The following is a 6362-nucleotide window of genomic DNA, read 5'->3' on the forward strand; positions in this document are numbered from 1 at the left end:
AAATTGTACAAAAGACAGGCTGTCGATATGGGGTATTATATGGAGAGACTCCAATGGCGCGCGACAACGAGTGACGAAAAAAAAAATCGTACTGAAGTGTTCGTAATTGAGAAACAGTACATATTAAAAAAAAAGATACAAAGAGATTAAGTTTTACAATTTCAGGGTAACTTGAAATGATTTTCAAGAGCACTTGCGTATTGTCCTGGGTTGCTCTTTGATTTCAGTGAGAATTATCGTTCTTCGTGAATCATATTCAAGTTGACTTTGATAAATAAAGTCCAATTAAAAAATTAACAGAAGGATAGAAGTCCCATCAAATTTTGACATTAAAACATTTGACAGTTAGAAAATTCTATGAAGTTTCATAACATATCGTCTGTATGGACAGTGACAAAAGAAACCGCATAAATCATGTAAATAAGATGATGTCATGACACAAGTGGCCTCGCAAGTCTCTGCCCTTGACCTTCACATAAATCTTCAACATTCCATGTTTGAAATGAAATCAAACAGGAAAACCTGTGGAATCATTTGCACTATAGGCCTATAGCCTACGGTGTTGTATGATTAGGATCCTATGTTGCATCAATGTTATGTTGCACCAATGCAGGAGCAGGACTTAACGTTTCAGGTGAGTTGCTATAAACATTGTGATTAATCCTCCTGATAACTAGTTTATTGTGTCTGCAACCAGCTATTCAGGAGATTTATATATACATTAAAAATGATTGATCATCTCTTCTTATTTCCGTATGTGGCTGTAGGCCCTACAGCATAGTGATTAATCCTCCTGATCATAATACCTGCTCCTGATAACTAGTTTATTGTGTCAACCAGCTATTCAGGAGAGTTATACAGTGAAACCCCGTTATAACGAGTTCGGTTATAACGAGGAACCGCTTATAACGAGGTGATCGCGTCGGTCCCGTTTTCCTTTGCGTGTAAACCTATGGCAGAACGAACCGGTTATAACGAGTTCGGTTATAACGAGATTCCGGTTATAACGAGGACTTTTTCGGCGCATCATGATAAAGAAAAACATAAGAAATTTGATCGGATATAACGAGGTACCATTTCTTGACTTGCCGCTTTTCAAACACGAGACAAATGAAACATTGAAAATCGAATTCATGCTATCCATGTCTTTTTCACGTTTTGCAGAGAACGGTTCCTTCCATGTTTTCTTCTAAACCACGCAAAAAAACAACACATTAATGCCATTCGATGTTCCTACTAAATTATTAAACATAATCACTCGATTTTCTTTTTCGCGAGATCACACGCGTGCGTAATGTTATAGGTCAGACCACAGCGCAACAAGGGAAAAAAGATAACGCACTCAAAAAAACTTTTCATGTAGCGACACTCGTGGCAAATTTGGAAATTGGAATGCGTGTTCAACTCAACATTATATCCTTTCCATTTGTAGTCCCGACTTCAGTTCTTTTGCTGGTTAGCAAATACGAGTGTATGATTATAGCCGAAATAATTAATGAAATCGCGATCTCGCCTGGTGACAGTAGCGTAAAAATAGTTGAATAACGCAATCCTGTTGCAATTTTTTTTTTTTTAAGAACGGATGGATACAATGCGAAGGGATTTTCGGCAGATGATAAAGAACGCATCTTTAATCCTTTCGGGCGCAACGATACATTGTATGAGATTACAGCCGAAATGATTCATGAAATCATCGCATTCCCGCTGGGCACCAACAGCGTAAAATAACCTCGGTAAACGACGCACGAATGTTACTCTGAAATCATCGCGATCTCGCCGGATGACAGTAGCGTAAAAATATAGTTGAATAAAGCATGTTTAGCTACTTAATCGGTGTTCAGAAGAAGAAACAAACGTATTTAACAATTTGAATAGATCTGGGTTTGTTCATTATCACAATTTTAACAACGCATTTCCCAATTAAGATTAAACAAACTTTCTTTCAAAATGGTCTACGAGTAACAGATTTGCGTAAAAAGGATCATAACCTTCTAAATTCAATCCTGTCGCTTATTTTTCAAGCACGGATGTACAAAACGCGAAGAGATTTTCGGAAGAAAATGAACAACGCATCTTTAATCCCTTCGGGTGCAACGAACATACATTATATAAGATTACAGCCGAAATGATTCATGAAATTATCGCATTCCCGCTGGGCACCAACAGCGTAAAATACCCCGCAAGTTACGCTGAACGACGCACGAATGTTACTCTGTTAATCATCGCGATCTCGCCGGTTGACAGTAGCGTAAAAATAGTTGAATAACGCATGTTAAGCTACTTAGTCGTTATTCAGAAAAAGAAACAAACGCATTTAACAATTAAAATAGATCTGGGTTTGTTCATTATCACAATTTTAACAACGCATTTCACAATGAAGATTTTCTTTCTTTCAGAATGGTCTATGAGGAACAGATCTGCGTAAAAAGGATCACAATCTTCTAAATTCAATCCTGTCGCTTATTTTTCAAGAACGGATGTACAAAACGCTACGAGATTTTCGGAAGAAAATAAACAACGCATTTTAATCCTTTCGGGCGCAACGATCATACATTGTATAAGAAGACAGCCGAAATGATTCATGAAATTATCGCATTCCCGCTTGACACCAACAGCGTAAAAATACCTCGCAAGTTACGGTAAACAACGCATTTTATACAATGTGATTTTAATATAATATAGGCCTATACTTCTCAAGAACATAACGTGCACTATTATGCGAAGAGATTTTCGGAAGAAAAATAAAGAATTAACCTATTTCAACTCCGACTTTTTCGTCTAATTCACAAATAATTTCCCTTTATTCTCTCGATAATGATGATCCATAATTGTGTAATAACAACGCAAAGGATGTTCTTAACTTTCATTGTTGGGTATATTATGACGTCGTGCTTATGTTTTTCTTTGTTTTTGATGCGTACGGTTATAACGAGGTACCGGTTATAACGAGGTAATATCGCCGGTCCCACGGACCTCGTTATAACGGGGTTTCACTGTAGTGATCATCTCTTCTTATTTCCGTATGTGGCTGTAGGCCCTACAGCAAAAACGCGTTTCTATGAGCACATATCAAACTTTGAAATCCTACAACTTCCTTAGCTTGTGTGCGACTGAATTTATTGACACTTCCACCATCCTGTTCTTAATATTTATAGTTTATGAAGTTATACCTACTTGAGCCTACTGAGGAATAGTCGCATGAAGGTTACACTAGACTTCATTTTCGTGTCTGACAGTGTACATGACAGCAAGATGACCGAATTTTGCGCAGTAGGTCGTGAATACAGTTAGTTCTGCTGAATGCATTCATGAACATGGTGCAAATTGTTAAGATTCGTGTACTTCAGGAAGTTATGTTACTAGTATGCCGTTGTTTCCTGTACACATGCAATCTTTGATCTTGCGCCACTGTTTGGAAATCAGTGTGATTTATGACCGGCGCTCTTTGGAGTGCGCCATCTATAGAGTTGTCACCAGTAGGACAGAAGTTGGAACCCAATAATAAGGGAACGCAATGGTATGGTATCTTTCTATTTAAAACCTTAAAGCAAATTGAAAATTGAAAACGAAGCATTCAGCCATCTTCATGTTGTAATGGACGTACTGTTAATATAAATAAAAGGAATTTCTACAAAAGATTACTGTTAGACTTTACATATCACTATGTACATGACAAGTATTGGTTGAGGTGAGGATTCAGCTTTACGAGATACCACATTACGAAATGTTATAGCATCCACAATTCTAAGAGGAATTCAAGTTTTATTCATTGAAAATCGGTTTTGAAAAAGCAGAGATACCAAAAATAAAGTAAAACAAAGTGACCCTAATAAAAGGCAGTGACGGATCCAGAAGGGGCGCACCGGGCGCTCCCTCCCCCTTTATTATAAAAAGGATAATAATGATAATAAAGAAATAAAAAGAAAAATATGAAATGAAACCCGAAGTAGCACCAGAAATATTCCCCCCCCCCACCCTTTACGAAATTCCTGGATCCGCCCCTGAAAAGATGTGTCCCATCTTTTATTGTGATTGCTTAGTGTGGGTCATCTCGGCTATGTTAAAACCATTTTTCATCAAATAAACTTTTATTGCTCGTAATGTTCTTTCATATTTCAAAAGAGGTTTCTCATTATCTCCAAATATCATTATCAAAAATCGCCGGAAACCTGAAACCCTATCTCAACCGAAAACGTACCATTTATTTGACGTTTGCATTACGGTCTAGTTGTAATTTGATGTGGTCAACCAAATATCAAACAATTTGTGGAATGAAATTAGCCTAGACCAATTTAAGATATGATTACACTTTGAGACATTTACATTTAGAATCACATTTATTTTCATAAGGAAATAAAATTCCATCACATATAATATAGTTCATATTCATGATGCTTTTAATTAAAGTTTCTTTACTTGAACCTATAGCATGTGTCCGGTGTACTATTCCAATTTTTCTTTCTGTATCGTTCTATTCCATTTCTTCTTTTGTTAGATTTTTTTGTTCAATAACATAAAAACATAATTTGCCTTTTTATATCTGTAGTCATCTCACATCTCTCTCTCTCTTTCTGTATCTACTATTTTGAGAAGCCTTTGTCAATTGTCCAAAAGCAACAAATTAACAACATGATGACAAATAAATTCCACATAATATAGTTTTTCCGGCCAATTTCGCATTTTTGTCAGTCCATTTGATAAAAGGTTCATTCAATTTAGCGAAAATCCTCGTAACTGCACATTCTGTCATTCAAAATTGCAACTTGTTCGTTCAATTTAGCGTTTCGATCAATGAAATTCGCACATGTGTCTTTCGAATTCGTAAAACGGGCATTCAAATTGGCACGTGCTCTTCAGTCATTCAAATTCGCCAGCACTAGCGGAAAATGGTATTTCAGTCATTCAATTTCGCGTATAGCTATGAGCAGTCAAATTCCAAACATGTTCATTCAAATTGGCGTAGATAATGTTATTTCTATTTTGAAAAGGTGAAAACCGTGATTTATACGTATTTAAATGTGAATTTTTGTTTCATCCACACACTGTTAAGTATAAAAGGTTTGACCATGAATAATTCAAGCTTGTTGTTCTGTAACGCCCCTCTTCTTTCATACATGTTATCAGAACTATACATGCACCAGTACCATAGATTCACTTCACTTTCTTATGTCAAGTCATGGCAGCACGAGTTAGATACAGGTGTATCTCTCAAGAAGACAGGGAAAGAATCATAGAAACATTTGAGGGTCTAACCTTGACAAATTGATGGCTAGAGCTGATCCAAGAACTTTATTCCTTAACGCAACATAGCACCCATCAAATGAAAATAATGAAACCTGTAGATGATAGGAATAATCACGATGTAAATTGAAACCTCCTTCTCCCAATTAATGTCAACACAAACTTAAGATTAATGTATCTGTGAATGAAATGATGCTGTCAAACATTATAAACATATACACATAATTTGAAAGTACTGTTGCAAAGATTATATCAGAATAACGAATGAATACAAAAATATGAAATGTTATGATGCTTGCAAACAATACCTATGATGAATGAAAATGGAAAAAAGGAATAAAAGCATAAACGTGTCTGCTAAATTGACTGCAGTAAATGCGAAATTGTATGCCCAAGAATGAATTCGAATGAACGAGCGCAGCGTATATACGTAATCACGTGACTATATCATGCTAAATTGAATGAACGATTTTTCGAAATGGTGCTTGTCTTACAGATTTGAACTGAAAAAGTGCTGATTCGAATGATGTTAAAGGTAATTTGAATGCTCCAAAATGAATTTAAATGAAAAGATTATAAAATTGAAATACCGAACATGCCATCTAGGCTATAAATTGAATGCAGCAATTAGGAATTGGACTGAAAAAAGTGCGAAATTCGCCGGGAAAACCTATTATTGTCATTTTTCTTTTTCTTACAGGGACTATGCAGTGCAAATGCATGTTGACTTGCTATATAGGCCTATAAAGTGATCCATAATACCCTGGTCATCACTAATAATGGCCAAAAGAATATCTAAATGAGTATCTGCCGATACAATTATTATGTCATGACAATATTTTTCCTATACTTTCGTCAGGCTATTCGGATAAGTACGCACACACACACTCACATACACACACACACACACACACACACACACACACACACACACACACACAAACACACACGCACACAAACCAAGATTCTGACTGTGACATCATCTGTTACTATAATTATAGTGCTCTGATAAAGTCCCATCACAAGACACTATAGGTTGCAATGTACGAACATAACTTTCATGCACGTTTCCCGGCAATATGTCTTTTTTTATTTATTAGAACATTCAAAAGATGCAAGCC

This window comes from Diadema setosum, chromosome 22, assembly GCF_964275005.1.
Source record: "Diadema setosum chromosome 22, eeDiaSeto1, whole genome shotgun sequence".
Classification (NCBI taxonomy): domain Eukaryota; kingdom Metazoa; phylum Echinodermata; class Echinoidea; order Diadematoida; family Diadematidae; genus Diadema; species Diadema setosum.